The sequence below is a fragment of the Balaenoptera physalus genome, assembly GCF_965194825.1.
Source record: "Balaenoptera physalus genome assembly, chromosome: 6".
NCBI classification, from domain to species: domain Eukaryota; kingdom Metazoa; phylum Chordata; class Mammalia; order Artiodactyla; family Balaenopteridae; genus Balaenoptera; species Balaenoptera physalus.
Genome location: NC_138885.1, coordinates 122658738 through 122681147, shown reverse-complemented (window position 1 = coordinate 122681147; position 22410 = coordinate 122658738).

Sequence of the window (22410 nt, the reverse complement as noted above, 5' to 3'; positions counted from 1 at the left end):
TGTTGTCCCAGAGGTGTCTTAGGCTGTCTCATTTCTTTTCATTCTTTTTTCTTTATTCTGTTCTGCAGCAGTGAATTCCACCATTCTGTCTTCCAGATCACTTATCCGTTCTTCTGCCTCAGTTATTCTGCTTTTGATTTCTTCTAGTGTACTTTTCATTTCAGTTATTGCATTGTTCATCTCTGTTTGTTTGTTCTTTAATTCTTCTAGGTCTTTCTTAAACATTTCTTGCATCTTCTACATCTTTGACTCCAACCTTTTTCCAAGGTCCTGGATCATCTTTACTATCATTATTCTGAATTCCTTTTCTGGAAGGTTGCCTATCTCCACTTCATTTAGTTGTTTTTCTGGGGTTTTATCTTGTTCCTTCATCTGGTACATAGCCCTCTGCCTTTTCCTCTTGTCTATCTTTCTGTGAATGTGGTTTTTGTTCCACAGGCTGCAGGATTGTAGTTCTTCTTGCTTCTGCTATCTGCCCTCTGGTGGATGTGGCTATCTAAGAGGCTTGTGCAAGTTTCCTGATGGGAGGGACTGGTGGTCGGTAGAGCTGACTGTTGCTCTGCTGGGCAGAGCTCAGTAAAACTTTAATCCACTTGACTGCTTTTGGGTGGGGCTGGGTTCCCTCCCTGTTGGTTGTTTGGCCTGAGGCGACCCAGCACATGGAACCTACCTGGGCTTTTTGGTGGGGCTAATGGCAGACTCTGGGGGGGCTCACGCCAAGGAGTAGTTCCCGGAACTTCTGTTGCCAGTGTCCTTGTCCCCATAGTGAGCCACAGTCACACCCCTCCTCTGTAGGAGACCCTCCAACACTAGAAGGTAGGTCTGGTTCAGTCTCCCCTGGGGTCACTGCTCCTTCCCCTGGGTCCCGATGCACACACTACTTTGTGTGTGCCCTCCAAGGGTGGAGTCTATGTTTCCCCCAGTCCTGTCAAAGTCCTGCAATCAAATCCCGCTAAACTTCAAAGTCTGATTCTCTAGGAATTCCTCCTCCCGTTGCCATACCCCCAGGTTGGGAAGCCTGACGTGGGGCTCAGAAGCTTCACTCCAGTAGGTGGACTTCTGTGGTATAAGTGTTCTCCAGTCTGTGAGTCACCCACCCAGCAGTTTGTTTTCTAAATCTGTAACTCTCTGTTTTGTAGATAAGTCCATTTGTACCCTTTTTTTAAGATTCCACATATAAGTAGTATCATATGATACTTGTCTTTGTCTGAGTTACTTCACTCAGTATGACAGTCTCTAGGTGCATCCATGTTGCTGCGAATGGCATTATTTCATTCAGAATGGGAGAAAATATTTGCAAATGACAAGGGATTAATCTCCAAAATATACAAACAGCTCATGCAGCTCAATACCAAAACAGCAAACAACCCAGTTAAAAAATGGGTGGAAGATCTAAATAGACATTTCTCCAAAGAAGACATACAGATGGTTAACAAGCACAAGAAAAGATGCTCAGCATAACTAATTATTAGAGAAATTCAAATCAAAGCTACTGATGCAATGAGGTATCACCACACACTGGTCAGAATGGCCATCAAAAAGTCTACAAATGATAAATGCTGGAGAGGGTTGGAGAAAAGGGAACCCTCCTACACTGTTGGTGGTAATGTAAATTGGTAAAACCACTGTGGAGAACAGTGTGGAGGTTTCTTAAAAAACTAAAAATAGAGCTACCATATAATCCAGCAATCCCACTCCTGGGCATATATCTGGAGAAAACCATAATTTAAAAAGATAAATGCACCCCAATGTTCATTGCAGCACTATTTACAATAGCCAGGACATGGAAGCGAACTAAATGTCCATCAACAGAAGAATGGATAAAGATGTGGTACCTACCTGATAATTTTGATAGATTTTAGGTAGAACTCAAAGAACAAAAGGGGAAGTTGCTGTTGCTTTTTATTTGCAACCTAAGCTAAAGTATGTCACATGTGCTCTGCAGGTTCATAGCAGTAGACCTGTCCTTGGCTTCCTTTTCCTTTATTTTCTTTCCATCCTTCTTATTTATAGCAAATAGAATATTATGGAAACAGCAATTGAAAAATAGAGGGCTAGACACAGATCAAGACAACTGTGCAACTTTCTTTTTATTGTACGCTCTTCGTCCCATGTTTGAATTGTGTTGATTTCAATTTTTAAAATCCAGCTAATTTGATAAAATATCTTTTCTCTCATTTCCCAAACTCTCTCACCTCAAGGCTGCTCCAAAGACTCTCCTTCTCAACCCTATACTTTATCTTTCTCTCCAACCTAGTTCAGTGAAGCTCTTTCCCCTTCATCCCTTCTTTCTTTCCTTTCACCTCTCTGATTCTGTATCTTGTTCTAATTATTTAACCTGTTATGCATTATAAAAGTCTAGAATAAGCTGGTAAAAAACCCAAAAAACAAAAAACTCCTGGGTGGAATGGGGAATAGGGAGATAAACTGAGTGGCAAAGATAAAATGCTTTTAATGTATGGGATAGAAGGAGCATGTGGCAAAGTTGGGAACATCTGCACATTAATTTTGTCCTCATTACACTAAAATTGAGACATTTAATTTTCCTTTGTCTCTATAGACTTCTCTTTCCCCACTCCCAAACTTTCTGTCTTATTTCAAATTCTAGAATTCAAAACTATGACCTCCAATCTCCTAAAAAGGACTCAGTTTATAGCATCTGAAGACAAACACTGCATACTTATATATATAATATACTTGAACAAATCCTTTGCATTATTATGGCTCATGTAATGAGGCAAATTCACAACAGGAAGTGGATAGACTCATTTTGTGGACATAGCTTGGAAAGTAAGATTTTTTGACAGTCTATATAGTATCTTCTAGTACATTATAGATGTTCCATGAATATTACATAACATAAGTTACGTTGAACCCACGCTTTTTGTAACCCTATTCAGGCCTAAAATGAAATATTTTTTCCTAAACAGAGGGTTAACGATCTTCTGAAAATGAGGTCAATGTCTCTCTTTCAGGATTTAAATATTTTTGAAACTATGCTTGGAGGAAATACAGTCACACACACAGGAATAAAAATAAGACCTAAATACATTTTTTAAAAATATGGAAAATTCACAAATTTTATTAAATCTGAAACACTTTCAGTTGAAAACTGTACCATATATCACACACACACACAAAGATATGATGCTTATCAGTTATGAATTTATTTTATACAGTTTGAAAGATTTCTTTGAAACTTAATTAGAAATATATTTTTTAAAAACATACTTCAGTATTGTGGACCTGTCAAAGGAAAGAAAAGTAAAGTTGGTTAAGACATTCCTAACGTGTTCACAACCAGACTCTGGCTCTTTGGAGTCACCATTGGCTCAGAGCTGCTGCGGTCATGATTTTTCCACTCACTATCAGCCACTGTACCATCTGGGGTGTTGATAATGCAGCATTTCTTAACAAAGTGCTCCCATGTAGTCTCTGGGATATTCTTTGAAACAGCTGATTCTTATATGCAAGTTTTGATGCCTGTGCTTTCTTGATTGTACAAGAAGGTGTCAACAGAATATTTCCAGACAATAACCAGGACTCATATTCCCTCCTCAAATGAACCTTAAATGGTTTGTTGACTGACACATTGAGGGGTTATGATTGTCCAGTTGAGTCACTAGGGATAACAGCTGAGTTCAAACATGCACAGGTAATGATAAATACTTTGCAATTCCACCCAGCCAGCAGCAATTGTGAGAGGCACTCTGATTTTATAGATGTAAAGTATGAAAAACTTCATCTCAGAATTGATGAGAAATGATAGACGTTTTATTAGATGCCAGACATCATGTTAGATTGATTATTCCACAAAAAGGAATTGCTGAACCAATTGCTCATTTTAACATTATGTATCATTAAACATGGCCTTATTTTAAAGTGTATTGACCATGATATTTTCAGTTATCTTACTTCTTTGTTGATTCCAGATCTTAAGGAAGTTATGGGACATTGAAATATTCTGTGTTAAAATTTCAAGCCCGTTCCTTAATTAAGAGGTGGTTTAAGCACCCAATAATAGACAATGCTCAGGTCCATCCCCTAGGAGCTGATTCTTAACCTTGGGGTACATGCAACTTGCAGCAGGGTGAAGGGCATGGATTTTAAAGCCTGACCATCTTGGCTTCAAATCTTGGTTCTGTAAGTAGTAACTGGAAAACCTTGAGAGAATCTCTTAATTTCTCTTCCTTTTCTTCATAAAGAGGTATATTAATATTCATTTGCAGGGTTATTTTAAAGATTAGAATTATTGAAACGTGGTGGGTATTAACAAAGGGTTAGTTGTTATATATGGTCTACCCTTATCTGTGTATCAGGATGATGCTTTCAACTGTCATTTGGGAGTATTTAGTTCAGTAACTTTGCTTAAGTTTTACTTCAAGTGATATTTGATTTGTGATTTCATGAAGACTAAAACTTAGTTAAACAGACTAGAATAAACCATGTAAAGTTTTGAAAATGACTTATATCCAAATATACACATATGCATGAACTTCAAATTGTATTATGAATCAATTATGATGTAGTTTTGGCACACTAACTTCCAGTTTCTTTTCATCAGACTGGGTTGGTTGAACCCTTAGCCAAGAATGACAATGGCTGTATTTCACATCTGGTCCTGCCATGAATCCCCTTCCCTCAGTATCTGACTCAGCAGCATCTTCTTCTCCACTGTAGTGACTCTGCGTGGATCTCTGTCAATCTCTTTGATAGACTGGCCGTCATTTTCTTCTATCATTGGTCATGTACCAATGGCTGAAGGTTTTCATTTTCTGGTGTGCAAAGCATGGTTCTTGAACTTGTCAAGATTTATCACCTATGTTTCTATTGTGCTAATGCTTCTAGCCCTATCCATTATTGCACGGTTTCTTTTATGCATACATGGTCTACCAACTTCTCCATTAATATGAAAGCTGCAAACTGCCTTCTGTTACTCAGTGATAGGGTTTTTTTTTTTATAAGACTATTTCCTTTCACAGCTTTTCTCTCAGAAATCTTTTCTTCCATGTTTGCTTCCTTCTTCCCACTCTTAGAAGTCCCCATTGGCAGCTGCAGCTAGGCTCAAACCCAGCTTGCCTCCTTGGGTTTTCTCTTCAATTTCACTTATACTTGGATTACATTTATATAGAGGCTCTCTTTGAAGAATGTCACATTGCTGAAATAGTTGTCTCCACAAGTGTCAGGGGACAGAATAGTGCCCATTAACTATTAATTCAATTACATCTAATCATGAAACAGGACTGCATAGTGAAAGGAGGTTGGGGATTGGACTTACGTAAACTGGGTTTGAATTTTTACTTTGCCACATGCTAAGGGTGTGCCCTTAGACATTTAACATAGTATCTCTGAATCTCATTTATAAAATGTAGATAATCTTACCTTTCTAGGGTAACGTGACTATTAAATACAATGGTATCTGTAAAGTGCTTGACACAGAAAACCCTCAATAAATAATTGTAATTATGAAGTGTGCCATCATCTTGCATTCGATGAATAACCTGGCATTGAAACTTCCCCTTTGGAAGTTATTTCACTACCTTAGAACTAACGAGTTTTCTGGATTCTCCTTTGACTGGTGGGCAAGGAAGAATTGCTTTTAATAGTGTGAGTGATGCAGTCATAGCACACATATTTTTTTAAAAAGTAAAATCCTACTAAATCTTAATAATTCACTTATCCTGTGTCTGTAATTTTTTTAAAAAAAATTTAGTCAGGGGGACACTTCTGAAATATTGGTTAGAATCTTTTATCTAAGTTCCATGAAGACCAGCATTTTACCACACAGACTATACCACGAGTGTCAAGATTCCTTCACATCACTAGCGCTGATGTTCTGATTAAAGGAGACTTAATTTTCATTGTTTCTGTTTAAAACACAACATGCTGCCAACACGGGACTCCTTTCTGACCCACTTGTGCTTGAGATCTCCACCATGGAGAGAGTGTTCATTCATGGAGCTGTTAAAAAAGATGAACAGAAATGGGTGAATATTTACATTTTCTCCTCCTTATAAAGATGGAAGAAACATGTCAGCAAAAAAAAAAAAAAAAAAAAAAAAAAAAAATATATATATATATATATCTGCCTTTAAAGGATAAAACATTACATCAGATATGTGAAAATGTAGGTACTTTATTTAGGAATGCATATTAAATTCCAGTTCCTGCCAAGCATTATTCAAGCAATTGTTTATTCTGTCAAGAATTCATAACATGGACCCTCTCTGTCACAACACAAAAAGACTGTGGCAAAACAGAGTTTATAGTACCAGGAGATTCACTTTTTAGAACTAACTTTGCCGATACATAATTGCTAGTATAAATGTTGGCACTTCCTTAACTAAAGTTGTGATAACGAGTGTTTCTGTAATGAAAACAAATGAGATTAATGATCTTTTCCAAGTTTTTAATCTGGCAATGGCTGTGAGATTGAAATTCCTTTTGCTTTGCCGCAGACAGGGTTATATTTTCCCCCAGTCTAAATAAAGTAATACAGAATTTACCTGCCTGGTCTTTTTTAGAATATTACAAATGGTCTCAGAAGCACCACAGTGTGTGTTCACGCTGAGAAGAACTATGCAAATGTAGGGTAATTTTAACAAAAAGGACTTGAAAATTCAATGAAAAAAAAGGCATAGATTTTTTTTTTGGTAAAATGAGCATTATTTAGTGTAAATAATAAATTGGTAAAAAAAAACCTTATCCCTTTCTCTAAATATGGTGTACATTATAGCCAGAATAATTCAGTTTTAATGTCAAAGCATAAAGTTATTTCAGAAATGTATCTTGACTGACAAGTCCTTTTTTTGGTAGCAACATAGAGGATGTAGATGATAAAATGACAGTGTACAGCTCATGTCATAGCTTAATTAAGTAATAGCACTTTGTATATTATACTGTTGCTTATTTGCATTAATTCATGTATTACTGCAGCTAATTTCAGTGTTAGATATTAGCCTCCAACTAAGCAGTACAATTTGTCTACCTAAAAGGTTTATTTAACCAGCGTTTTAATCAAATAATAGAGAGATCATAATGAAGGGACTTTTCTCCTGTGTGAAGAAATGATACTGTCTCTCGGTTTCTTTCAAGAACATATCATGAGATTACACATATTTTCATTACTGTATTCAAGAATACTGTTGAGTAAATATTTGCACTAATATGTTGCCGTTTTAGGATTTCCTGGGGTGTACGTAGTCTCACAAGGTAAATAATTAAACGTCTGCCTTCTTGGGTAGCACAAAGCAGTGCTTGATATAGGTTTGATTATTTCACTTGTCTCTTTGATAATCCATAACTGTCTTCTGTAATTATTTTCATCATCCAGTCAAGCGCAGATAAAAGATGGAGCATGCTTCTTTTGCTTACTCCCAAGGAAACTCCATTATCCTTGAAAGGCCACGTGACTGCAGAAAGCCCAGTCTGGGTCGAAAGAAGCAATCCACAAGGACAAGCTTAGTGTGAGCCGAAAATGAAGTTGTTACCAGACAGTAAACTGTGGTCCTCACTTCTCATGAATATTTGAATGAGTAACTGAAAACAGCTCAGTAAACTCTAAGCAACTGTGACAGGTGAAACTGCCTTGAAACCAGGAGTCCTCCAGGACCATGATGAAAATATCACCAGTTACCTTATGCCTCATCCTGCCGTGGGTCTACAGAGGGACAGTATCAGATCTATTTTACTCAAATAGAAGTTATAAAAAATCTGATTTATCTCTGCACTTTCAGAACCCAAGCAGCTCCGAAATCTCTTGAGTTATTTTGAATTCATTAAAATGCAATGATTTCTAACAATTATTTCAAGGCAAGAGAATGGCCATGTTTTTGCAGACCCTGAAATATCGACGTTGCTGTTGTTTTGACTCGTAGAAAATTGGCCCTACTCAATCTTTCACGAATATTTTTTAACTTCTTCCATGTGGGAAGAAAGACAATGAGGACAGTCCCTAAAGCCAGAGTTTTCTGAATAATTCTTCCAAAAGCTCTAATTAAAGGAGTAACCTGGTACATGGCCTGACTTATCTATGCCCACATAGGTTATTGTTTTGCTTTAAAAAAAGTCAGATAAATAGCTGTTTTTGTTGAAGTAGAAAATTCAGAACAGATTTGTCACATAGAAGAGTTCTAGAAAATATTTATAGAGGATACATTTCTAAAGAAAACTACAAATTTATTCATTTTATTTGACCTCCTTGTGTAGGTAGACCAAAGATGACTATTTCAATGATCATATCCAATTTACTGAGAAATAAAGTAGTACATAATTTTTAAGTTGGTATCTTCATTTGGAAGGAGAGAGTCAGTTATTTAGTTCCTCTAATTGTGTACGGTAAATTCTACTTAAATCCACTTAGTTTTGTGCATTTTGATAAATAGTGTAAATAAAACGGAACCCTCTTATAGTCCATAAATTCCTAGTAAAGGAAGAAACTATGTAGTCTGTGTATCTAACACAGAAATTGCTGCATTTCCAATCCAGTAACTCATTGAAGATAAAATCAAGCTGAGGGGGAGTCTCCATGAGGTTGCCATTCATTCAATGGTTATTTGTAAAACCTCTATGAAACATGAAGTTTCAGTCAGAAAGCCTTTTCAGAAAGTTTCAGAAGATGGTGGTCATCGCCTTAATTGATGAAGAGTTTGAGAGTCTTTTCAACAACAGTGGGGACCACAGTGACAGTTCAAGAAGCCACTGCTGGGACATCTCTCCTCATTGTTGGAACTGAGAGCCCTATTTCCATCTCAATTCTTAAATCATAATTTCAGCTCCTTGGACTATCTGGACAATGGCAGCCAGACCATGGCTGTTTGCTACGTCCTTTCTCTTTAGCCATGTGTGGACTTAAGATTGTTTTTCGATATTGCCAGATTTTCCATTTGCAGTAAAATGTCAAGAGGCATGCACAGTGCCATTCTGGTTTGTGCTCATACAGTTCAGAAGAGAGCCTTTGGAGAGAAAAGAAGTGGACAGAAGGAATGGTGGCCACACCCACATTAGAAACCCAGCCCCTTGAGGTGAATAGAAGCCAAGTTACTCTGAAGCAGGGTGAGGAGACAGAGACCCATTTTAATATTCAGAATTAGTCAGATCTAATGCCAGTTGCAAAATCTCTGTAAACCCAATGGGGCGGTGGGAAGAATGTTGAATCAGAGGCCAGAGGTATTGCTAGCTATGTGGTCCTCAGGAGGTCACTCATGGGCTCTGGGCTGTGCTCTCAGCTGTGCACTGTAGTGAGACTGGGTTGACAATTACAATGGCAGTTCTGGAAACAGATGAGCATCACTTTTAGAGTCAGAAAATCTGGGTTTGCTTTCCTAATCCATCACTTACCAGATGTATGAGCTTCCTAAACAATCTACGTCTCCATTCAGGAGATGTAGATTGTTCCTCTCTGGCCAGGGAAGAAGAGAAGAGGTGATGGACATGGAGAGTCTACAAAACAGGTGCTCTGATAAATGTTAGTTCTTTCCCTCTCTTTACTTTAAAGTCTTTCTTTCACAGTTTTACATTCTGCCAGGTAGTTATCAACTAAGATCAAGTCTTTCCTGAAGTATATTTGAATAGAAACGGGATTAGGTTTGTAACTGCTGCCATCTCTGGGGTATGTGTTATACACGGCACATGTGCAAAATTTAAAATTTAGTGTTAAGGATGCCTGGGAAATATCAAGAGGAGGATATGGTGAAGAAAAACAGGGTCAGTTGGAATCACCAAATATATCTTTGATACTTTCCAACTCTTTTGTTTTATGGTCTGTGATGTAAAACTTTTATATCAATTGTATTATTTTAATTTCAAAGGTCATAACTGGGTCAGAGTTTGAAAATGAAAGTCATCTCCAAAGAGTTGTACAATTAGGCAATGAATATTCATTGACATGCACTTGTTTTTCATGCATTATTATTGGTTTTCAAGATAAATGAAACAAACAAACAAAATCCTATAATCAAGTGATCTTAAAAGTGACCTCAGAAGACAAGAGAATATTCCACCAGGAGTGCAATCAGCATCTAGCAGAAGTAGATGCTTAAAAGTTTTACTTGAAAACATGCAAAAAAATCTCCCCCTGAAAAACCATCTCTTTTAAGTCCTGTTAAAATGATTCTCAAATATAAGTCCCAGAAATTCCACTTTTAGATATCTGACCTGAAGAAATACCATCACAATAAAAGTAGTGAGGTTCGTATGTTTAAGTCAGCATTTCATCTAAGACTATCTTAGTGGAAAAGACCCACTTTTCTCTCCGTAGGAGAATAAATAACAGTCTATACATACCATGAAATATAATATTGCCTTTAAAAAGAACAAAGCAGACCTAAGCCTGCTACTATGGGAAATTGTCTATGATTTATTGTTAGGTGAAAAACGCTAATTACTGAGCACTATTCTTAGTATGTAGCCATTTTGAGACAAAGATATATTTTTTCATGTACTTATAAATGTATAGATATATCATACAAATATGTGTATTAAGCTAACAGAAAACTATTTGAAATGATACACGTGTAGCTATTTATAGAGACTACTCCTGGGGTTAGATGTTTTTCATGTAATTCTGCCCTGGTGTAACTTGTTACCTCAAATATAATTTTAATTTTTAAAAAATAAAATTGAAATATGAGTCTAGGTCTTGAAATGGCTTGGAAAATGGACACATTCCTTTTGGTCATTTATTTTTTCCCCTAGCAATTTAACACTGATATGCTTTAAAAACCTAAGGTCTATATATATAATGAATTAGTTCTTCGTGTTGTCTCTATGTTTTTCTGCCCTGAGTCTAATTCTGCTCTACCACTAGCTATCTATGTATCTCAGAAAAGTTGTTTCACCCACAGCATCCTCATCTATAAAATAAAAGGGTTAGAAATAAATGAAAAGTTTGGGTAGAGAAATTTTATTCCAGCTCTGAGATACTCTGCTTCTGTTGAAACTAAATACATTTCATGGTCCTGTGTGGTGTAATACTTTTTTTTTTCACATACTTCATCTTTTACAGTAAACAGCCTATTATTTTATTGAAGAAATGACCCACAGTGATTTCATAAAACTTTATTTAGTCCTGATTTTTTTGTTCTGAAAATCCTGAATGTCATTCTGTGGACCAGGAAGATCTTCAGACCTTCACAGTCCTTTGCATAAGGAAGGTTCTGTGGTCTGACCTTCCATTTAGGAAATGGTGACCAAGTGCATCCTCAAGTTCAAAGAGACCAGTACTGAGGGTACACTCTGCTCTTCCCTGGGCTGCTTGCATTTGAACCTTGCTGTCCTTTTCCTACCCCGCAGAGAGGATGGGATGTGGTTGGCAAAATTTGGGGAACATTGTGTCACAAACCCTTGTTCATTTCATTGTTCAGCTGGTCCGTAGCATATATTTGTAGCAAGTTGGCCTTTCAAGAGACTGCATTCCAAGTAAAGGCCACGATGATTTGTTTGACAACACTGAAGTTATTTTGCTTTCTCTGACCAGAGTGAGATCATGAATTATTCTTCTTCCCTGAAGAACCAAGTAAATACTACATGACTCTAAGGATTATTCACTGCATGCAGGAGAGTGAGAGGCACAGAAGACATTGTGCCTGCCCTTGAAAAGTATAAATTTGTATTGAAGGAGACAGAATGAAAACAAAATAAATCTACAAAAGTAGAACACAATATGCCATTAAAAAATAGCAAAGGTAAGTGTTCTGAATGGAAAGATATGAAACTATATTCCAAGGAAGTATTGAAGTGGCTTCTTGAGGGCTTGAGAGAAGCACTTTACCTGGAAACATATAAGGGAGAAAAGTCAGAGATTTTTATCATATAGCTATTATAAAGGGATTTCTAAGATAATTTTTATAAAGGTATCTTAGACCACATTGGATTGATTAGTACTTAGGAAGCTAAAATAAGGTTATCACTTGTATATTTCCAGTACATTACTATTATATAGAGGCTCAGACAGCCAGAAATTGAAGAGGTGCGCTTCATGACATTTGTCCCCCAGGGCAGGGTCTGCACAAGACCATCTACTGGAATAAAGAAAGAAAATACTAGATCTTTAAAAATGCCTTCTGATTTTATCCTTTAAAATTTTCTACTTTTATATTTGGTTTATAATGCTCATGACACATTTTAGGTATTACAAGTATATAATTTGTAAATAAGTAAACATTCATGGTAGGAGCTACCTACTTAGACATTTGAATTCTTGAAATATGTATTTTTTAAATTCTGTTTTAACTCAGTTATTTTGTACATTTTAGTGAATAGTGTCAATGACATCCATAGAAATACATTAGTCAAAGGATCTAGAAATCAATGTTTTTGAGAAAAATAACTCCTAATTCAGTATGTATTATAAATTGTAGTCTTTTTATAAGAAATCCTACTAAAAGCAATTCTAGTGTTTCTTCTGAATTTTTTACGTATCAGTAAAATTCTTCAGTCTGAAAAAGTTGGTAGAAAGATCCGTGATTAATAGATAGATGGTATTCCTTTCAAATGCTTCTGGCTTTTGAGCTAAGCCTTTGGGATTTCCATGTGGGTGGAGTTCTGAAGCTAAGAGATTTCTCCTTTATTTTTATGGCTCGAATGTGATGCTTCTGGGGTTTCTGTAATTTACTGGCAGTAAAGTAACTGTGGTGGGATGAGCAGCTCAAAACTTTCTTGACATCGTATTGTTACAAACGCTGTGGAATCCGCTCTGTCTGCAGTGTCCCTCCCCCATTCCATGTAGACTGTGGTTACTGTGTCACCAGCCTTGTCTGTGTTATTCTCTGTCAGACCTCTTCCCTCATCCTGCAGCAGGTGGATTACTATTATTGAATTCTCATCTAATTACGTGAAGTTTCTTGAGCACAAATGTGACATTTAGTGGTTTTCTTTTGAATGTTTGAACACTTACCTCTGAATTTATTTTTTTTTAAATTAAGTTTTATTGGAGTATAGTTGCTTTACAATGTTGTGTTAGTTTCTACTGTACAGCAAAATGAATCAGCTATACATACACATATGTCCCCTCTTTTTCGGATTTCTTCCCATTTAGGTCACCAAAGTGCATTAAGTAGAGTTCCCTGTGCTATACAGTATGTTCTCATTAGTTGTCTATTTTATACATAGTCATACAGAGTGAAGTAAGTCAGAAAGAGAAAAACAAATATCACATTTAACACATATATGTGACATCTAGAAAAATGGTATAGATGATCTTATTTGCAAGGCAGAAATAGAGACACAGACGTAGAGAACAAACGTATGGATACCAAGGGGGATGGGGGGGTGGGAAGAATTGGGAGATTGGGATTGACATACATACACTATTGATACTACGTATAAAATGACTTTTGGTTTTGATGAAGGGATTCTCTCCTGATTGTGTGGATCAAGGAAGGGGTGAAGATTTCTATCTTCTTTCAAGGATATTCAGAAATAAGAAAGTGTAAATAGGTATTTGGAAAAACTGTTGCAGTTATAACTGGTACAGATGTACAGTGGTACATCCTTTCTCCATGAATTCAAAATAAGCATGGTGTGGGATATACTTAATATCGATATTAGTCAGGATTCTGAGAGAGAGAGAGAGAGAGAGAGAGATTTATTTTAAAGAATTGGCCACACGATTATGGAGGCTGTCAAGTCCAAAATCATCAGGGTAAATTGACAGGCTGAAGACCAGGAAAAAGCTGATTTGCAGTTGAGTCAGAAGTCAGTCTGTTGGGAGAATTTCCTTTTCTTCTTGGAAAGTCAGGTTTTTTTCTATTAAGGTCTTCAACTGATTGGATAAGGCCCATCCACATCACAGATGGTAATCTGTTCTACTCAAAGTCTACTGATTTAAGTGTTAATCTCATCCAAAAAAAAATACTTTCACAGAAACATCTAGAATAATGCCTGACTAAATATCTGGGTATGGTGGCCTAGACAAATTGACGCATAAAATTAGCCATCACAATATGCTAGCAAAGTCTTGGAATCCTTGATGAATTACTCCTCTACTGTACAGATCTTACAAAATGCCTCCTCGTGCACCCCTTGGTGCTAGAAATAACTATAGTTCAGTGATGTCATTTTCAACAAAAGCATTATGGTTATTTCCTTTTCAGAGAAATCAGAAATAAGCTTTGATTACTGAAGGCATGAACTCACTGTCTAAAACTCAGTTGTTAACCAAGTTCTGTCTAAAGAGACACAAGGGGGAGTGTCTGATATGGATTAGTATGTTGGATGCCCACTCATGTGTGGAGTCAAGAAAAGAATAGCAGGTGACACGAGGCAGTGCACATCTCCCCAGGCTGCTCTCCAGTGAAAAAAGTAATCATTTTTACTTTTACCATACCCATACCTTTCCAAAGCGATTTGGTTTTTTTTTTTTTCAGGAATATCCAAGCCAAGTTTATTATAAACTTGAAAGGAAAAGTGACAGAAAAGAATAGTAGACTGAAATCAAGATCTTAACCCCAGATATCGAAGCATAGCTCTCTCTACTGAGGCATGGATACCCAAAAACTCACCTAATGAAAGCTCATAGACAGGTTTAGCTCTTCTAGAGTTATAGCTTTAAAAATCTTTGATCTCATTATTGAGGGTTCATGGCAAAGTTTCCAGTGGTCCTCAAAGAAATGAGAAAATAAGAACAGTGCAGTGAATTTTTCATACACATAAACCAAAGTGATTCATTTTTGTAAATGTTCATCCTTTTAAAATTGGAAAACACTTGACAACAGGGAGAAATTAATATTATTAAAATAGTAGCTAGCACTTACTTCCAAAATATCTTCAAGAGTTCAGCTCCAAAATTGCATCTCCTAAAGAGCTCACATTTCCTTTCCCTGAATTGGATGTGCCTGTAGATCAGAATTAGAGAAAGAATATTTCTTCTCTTTTCTTTAACATTACTAGAATGCAATATCTTTTACCCTCAAGTTCATATTGCCGATGCACTTGGAAGTGCCAGATTCTGTTCCATTCTTCCTGCAAGAGTAAGACAAGTGTCCACTCCTTTCAGTGACCACCTCCCTTGCTATATATTGGAGTACAGAGCGCTTGGTCTCCTGTCCTTCTTGAGTCATGTCCTGGCAGCTGCTCATCCACATCTCATGCTCTATCTCATGATTCCCAGCTCTGCAGGGGACATTGCTCAGTTCCATCCACTGCCTTTCATAGCCTGGAACCCCTGGCAGTGTCCCTTGTGGAGGGTGGCTTCCTCCTTGGGCCCAGGAGAGGGGGGTATTTGGGGCAGAACCCACTTCCCCCTACTGCCTAGTTCTTTGTTCCCCATGCTCCACTGTGCACAGATGGTTCTAGGGCTCTCTCATATGCTGTTTGGCGGGGGAAGTCGAAAGGAATGAAAATACAGGTGGGAAAAATATATGAGGGAGATCGAGGCCCTTCCAAACCAAAGCCAGCCTCTGGGTCCATCACAGTTCTTAGTTTTTCTGTCTCCCTCTGTGATTAGGGTTGTTTTCCTCTGGAAGAAAGCCTCTCTTAACTTCATCCATCTTTTGGAAACGCTTTTACTAACCAAGGATTTGTCTCACTCCAGAATTTCCTCCCTTGTCAGTCTATTTCCTCAAGTTAGAAATAGTATGTTTAATACAATGTCCAAGAGACTCCAGGAGGACCAGATTCATGATCTTTGATACTCTGAGTCTCACCCCACAGTACAGGTGTACTGTACTGTATTTAAATTTTGTCTCTTTAAGAGTTTTCCACCAAAAAATTTTAAATATAATCTAATTTCCTTCAACCTGAAAAAAGTTATTTCAGCCCTGCAATTTATTTGCTAATTCCTCTATTAGATTGAAAGTATTTGTTTTAAAATTTGTGTGTGACTATGTTATCTTTTGACTTGAATTGTAGGTAGGCAGTTGACCTTGCTACTGTCTAGTAGTGAGGGATTCATATATTTTTATCTCCAAAGTCTTTTTTCTTAAATTTTGAAAATTATTTTTATGACATATTAATTTCTTTAATTTAACTGAAAAGTTTAATTAAAAAAATGTGAATATTAAAAAAAGTTTCCCACCAGCATGAGCTGCAGACTGGTCTTCTAATTCTTCTGGCATCTGGTGAGTAACCATTGGCAAGCACACACGCACACATGCGCACGCAAGCTTATCGAGGACAAACAATTCTCATAGATAGTGAAATCTAAATATACATGGAACTGACATTTTTCTAGCTGTTCCATAGTCTAGCTCTGCCCACAAATGATGCCAAAGTTTTACATATCATGCAGAACAGACATAGTCACTCTTTATTTTTAATTTCACACCATGCCCCTGGGCTTCTCGAGCCTAGGGACTGGCTGAATGTTAGTGACCATAACTGAGCCATTTGCCTCTTGAGGACACTTCTTAGCCCAAAGGGTCCAGTTTGAAATTACCCCTGTTTCTAAGCTGGGCCAAATCAGATATTTTTAAATGCATTGCTATTCCATTTTATTTTGTTAGCTGAAGAAATACGATATGAGAATATCTGATTGTCTGTTATTAAAATGCCATAATGGTGATGGTGAGACTTGGGATGTTTTCCACTTATACAGCAAAATGAGAGGTTGCACTGAGATGGTCACAATTTTGTCTGAAACAGCTTAGGTTTTCAGAGTTTCTTTATACAGGGAAATTAATAAAATATTTTACTAGGTGGTAATTTTTTTCCCCTGAGGGAAGGAATTATATTTGTTCAGGGAAGTACCTTACAAACTGTTTGTAAGTGGAAGGTTAGGTGTTTAGGAACAGATTGGAAGAAGGCAATAAAGACAGCAAAACTTTTTTTCAAAGAAATGAATTGGTGGGGAGAGAGAGCAATGGAGAGTAGAGTAGTTATAATGAGGTAGGAAGGAGAAGTAGGGGTCACTGGGTCAAGTTGTGTAAATTTGGATCTCAAGTTGACAACAATTATTAAAGGACTTGTTAAACAAAAAAGTAATGTCCAGTTTTAAATTGCTGAAAATTTCTGTAGCATTATTCATTCTTCACCAGTAAATTTCTATCTCTAAGAGCTGCCTTGTATGAGTTGGATGGAGTGTATTTGTATTGAGAGGATAAGAGTACAGTAAAGAGAAACCACCAAGAAAAGGGAAAAGGCAGAGTCACAGAAACAAAATATAGAGAATTGAGTGGAAGCTGGAAATTGGAAGCAAAGGTGACTAAGGAGTAATAGAAACCCCTACAATTTCTAAATATTCACAGTGAGAACTTTGGATTTTCTACAGAATGTGAGATGGTGGTTGAAAATCATCTTACATAGATTTTAAGTGGCAGGATGGTCCAGCATGACACTTGGGTTACACTTAGCAAGGATTGCGCTTTTGTAACTTGGAATAAATACTTCAGGAGCACTCATTTAAAAACATTAAGTCTCAGGAACAATATAGGACAAAAAAGATGGTTCGAGACAATAACTTGGTATACATTTTGTCTTACGTTCATTTGGTTGAACGGCACAAAGATGTACCCAAGTAATCATAAGTCATTCTTTTCCAAAAATTCTCATCAAGTTACCATTAATTACAGTATAGAGTAAATGTGCTCCCTCAGGAATCTGGAACTCAGCCTCTGGTAGACTGCTGCAGTTCCTTTCTCTTCTCCAAGACATGAAGGTTCATGTTTTATCCTAAACAGTCCTTCGATATCTGTATACTATATAACATATCTCTTAGTTTTCTTATTAAAATTCTTCCACTCCTGCACACAGCATTTATGGCAAAACCAACGCTATATGACAGTTCCCCACTCTTTTCTGCTCCTAATATGAGAGCAATAACTAAATAGGTATACTCCCTAAGGTTTTCCTTAATTTTAGCTCTCAAGAAGAAAAATGAAGTAAAATATGACTCATACATTTTTTAAAGATTTGCTGATGGATTCTCAGAAGCACCATAGAAATATCTTTTTACCCTGGGCACAGAAATCCAGCTCTTCAATTAAAACAATTTGTCTGTGAGGTGCAGAATAAAAAGGACCCAGGAAATGGTTCCATTCCTATAGTTATCAATAATTCAAATAAAATAAACATAATATGTTTATCACATTCACAGTGGACACATCATATATCTTTTTATTTTTATTCATTAATTTGCTCATTAATTAATTTGTTCATTAGCTGCTTTCATATTTTCATTTAGACCATTTTCCTATCAAAAAATATTGTCCTTTTGTCCCAGGGATTCAACATAAGGAAAGACCTACTCCAGTGAGAAGGCTGGCTGCATTTAATGTGCTTCAGATTTACATGATCAAGTTCTTCTATCCTCTGCTTGACTGTAAGGAAAGTTGTCAAGAAAAAGAAAAAAATATTTATAAAATGCTTATAAATCTTCTGAAGGAAGAGATTGGAAAGTGCAAAATGCTGATGATGATGTGTGTTAATGATGGTATTGAAGAAGGAAGACCATTGGCCGTTTACAGATTTGTTAATAACCCTGGATAATATTGACAAAAGATAATATTTTCTTATGAAACTGTGTAATATAATAATTCCTCACAATTGCTGAACACTGAGTTTTCATTTTCAGAAAGTTGAGGCAGCTTCTGTGTGTTCAGGGTCTGCCATTTTGGAAAATGTTTAGTTTAGGTTGCTCAGTAAGCCAATCAACATGTCCACCAATGCCTCCTCTTTCCCTTTAGCTGATTTTTTGCAATTCCAAGGTCCTAGAGCGACTGTCAAATAGAGATAAATTCAGAGTCTGAGGGGATGAAGGAACTAGTTTTGTTGAGAGTCTGTGTTATAGGGTGAATGTTTGTGTCCTCCAAGATTCATATGTCAAAGCCCTAAACCCCAGTGTGGCTATGTTTGGAGATTCGGCCTCAATGGAAATAAGTAGGGTTAATCAAGGTCATGAGAGTGGACCCTAATCCAATAGAATGAGTGTCCTTATAATAAGAGGTAACAGAGAGCTCTTCCTTTCTACCATGCACACAGAGAAAAGGCCTTGTGGAGACACAGTGAGAAGGCGGCCATCTAAAAGCCAGGAAGAGAGGTCTCACAAGAAACTGAACCCTGCTGGACACTGGTCTTTGACTTTCTAGCTTCCAGAACTATGAGAAAATAAATTTTCTGTTGTTTAAGCCACCCAGTCTATGGAATTCTTTTATGGTAGTCCTAGATGATGACTACAGTCTGCTGTTGTCAATACTTGAAGACTAATGTGAGGCGTCCCCAAGAACTCAGAGATGATGGAAACAAGACTATGTCTATGGCTCCAAGGCAGCAACACTGGACTGAAAGAACATCAGCAATGTCAATGACATAGTTATTCTATTTATTTGACAGGCACGACTAGGTACTTTACAAGTGCTAAATCCTGTAATCATTCCAAAGCTCTATTAATGAGTTTCTTTATTTGTGCCTTTTAAATATAGTCACAGAGTCTCAGAGTGGTGTAGTAATACTCAAGCTCACTTGAAGATGACGTGGAGATCACTTGATTCAAATCTGGGCTGTCTAACCCCAAATCTCAAACGTTTAACCTTGTTCGCACTGCCACTGAATTGAGTGCACTTAATACCGACGGAAAGAGTGTGACTGTCAGAAGAGTAATTAGTCAGCAATAAAGCATAGAAAATGAAAATTATAGACACAAAAGCTGGCATAATTCATCTTGGGACTTCTGAGAGATTAATCCACTCTTGATGTTTCTCAAATCAGTTTCCAAAACTGCAAAGTGGAAAAGTAGATTTGGGTTTATAATTAACAAGAGTGAGCCTGCCTTCTATTCCATCTTACTTACATTCATTTTGCATCTTCACAAAGATCTCTTTATGATCAAAAATTTGTTTTGAACTTCAGGATTGTCCATAGCTGGAAGCAATGTTGAGTAATTAGTAAGTACTCAGATTTGGGCTGAATCCCATTAATCTGACAGCTCACAACATCAGGTCTACTGTAGGGCTTCTGGGATTGCCTTGGTTATTGCTCATTGCTCTTCTTGTCTCTTGTAGTTTGGCCCAATAATGTCAAAACTTACTATTCTATACTGAATATTTCCTGGGTTTCTGTAAGCAAACCGCAGGTAAGAAACAAGCAATTTTTGTCCGCAAGAACTTTTTTTAAAATAATTAATTAATTAATTAATTAATTTTTGGCTGTGTTGGGTCTTTGTTACTGTGCATGGACTTCCTCTATTTGTGTCAAGCGGGGGCTACTCTTCATTGTGGTGCGCGGGCTTCTCATTGCAGTGACTTCTCTTGTTGCAGAGCACAGGCTCTAGGCACACTGGCTTCAGTAGTTGTGGGACTCAGCCTCAGTAGTTGTGGCTTGTGGGCTCTAGAGCACAGGCTCAGTAGGTGCGGCGCATGGGCTCAGTTGCTCTGCAGCATATGGGATCTTCCCGAACCAGGGCTCAAACATATAGATTCCATATATATGTGTTAGCATACGGTATTTGTTTTTCTCTTTCTGACTTACTTCACTCTGTATGACAGACTCATCCACCTCACTACAAATAACTCAATTTTGTTTCTTTTTATGGCTGAGTAATATTCCATTGTATATATGTGCCACATCTTCTTTATCCATTCACCTGTCGATGGACACTTAGCTTGCTTCCATGTCCTGGCTATTGTAAATAGAGCTGCAATGAACATTGTGGTACATGACTCTTTTTGAATTATGGTTTTCTCAGGGTATATGCCCAGGAGTGGGATTGCTGGGTCATATGGTAGTTCTATTTTTAGTTTTTTGAGGAACCTCCATAGCGTTCTCCATAGTGGCTGTATCAATTTACATTCCCACCAACAGTGCAAGAGGATTCCCTTTTCTCCACACCCTCTTCAGCATTTATTGTTTGTAGATTTTTTTGATGATGGTCATTCTGACCGGTGTGAGGTGATACCTCATTGTAGTTTTGATTTGCATTTCTCTAATGATTAGTATACACAGATTTTTGATGGATGTTTTCTATAACAGTCATTGTTAATACCTGTCCCATATTCCCTTGGCCCATTTCTAAGTTCATTTACAGTCGCAGTGGACAGTTCCTGTACACACTGACCATTTTCTGCTGGAGGATTTTTCCAGCATGACAGGAGTTGCCCATTTCTCATGCAGGCAATGCCACTGCTGGGGATGGGAGTCAGTGTCCTCAGTGAGATAATTCTACAACATGAACTCATGATACTTCAGTGAGTCCTGGAGCATTGAGCCTCAGTTTCCTGTGTTGCAACCCACTCATTAATACACCTTTCACTGGGTTTTCTCTCTCGGATATTAGATAAAACACTAGAGATAGCACAATGCCTGATACAGACTTTTGGTTTGTTTCTAAAGGAAATCCTAATAAATGTCTCTTAACCGAAGCAACTGCTTTGCTTTGTTGCCATTATTCCTTATATTCTTCTTTGATACACCAAACACACCTTCCTTTTAAGACTGCCCATGAGGGCAGGAACCACAACTATGTTGTTTGTGTCTGTATCTCCATCATATAACAAAAGACAGTACGTAGTAGGCCCTTAATAAGTATGCTTCAAATGGAAATTATATGTGTGTATGTATGTATTGCACAATTCAGTGGGGTTTTACTATATTCACACAGTTGTGCAACCATTACAATGATCTAATTTTAGGACATTTTCATCACTTTAAAAATAAACCCTCTACCAAACCTCCTTCTTCCAATCCTCTGGCAATCACTGATTTACTTCTCGTCTCTATGATTTGCCTATTCCGGACATTTAATAAAAATGGAATCAAACACTATGTGGTCTTTTGTGTTTGGCTTCTTTCATGTAGCATAATATTTTCAATGTTTGTGTTGTAGCATATATTAGTACTTCATTTCTTTTCATAGATGAGTAATATTCCCTTGTATGGGTATACCACCTTGTTTGTCTCTTCATCGGTCAATGGACATTTGGGCTGGTTCCACTTTTTGGTTATTAGGCATAATGCTGCTAAGAATATTCATGTATAAGCAGCTGTATTATTTTACATTCCCATCAGCAATGTATGTAGGTAGGTTCCAATTTTTCTACATTTTCACCATTTGTTGTTGTCTTCATTTTTATTATAGCCTTCCTACTGTCAGATTGAATTTGACTTGAGGGGAATGGTTTTTACAGGACACCTTAGCATTCCTTTTCTCTAGCAATTTGCTCTCTCGTGAGACTTCTCTCATTTTGAAGCAACGAAAGCTTCTGAAAAGGAACTCCATGAAGTAGCTGATATTGTTGACTTTTATGAAGACTCTTATTGTCTTGCAGTCATGGACATTTTCTACTGCAGCCCCTTTTCAAATCTAATAAAACCAGAGGTAGTTCAGCATAGTACATTGTGTAGCTCTGACCCTATCAAGTTGTGTGGACATAGGAAAGCCCCCTTTTCTCTCTTGACCTCAGGTATCTTATCTGTATATTGAATAAGTCACGTTCAATATCTTTGTTTGGAATGTTGGGAATAAATTCTCTCAAGTTTACT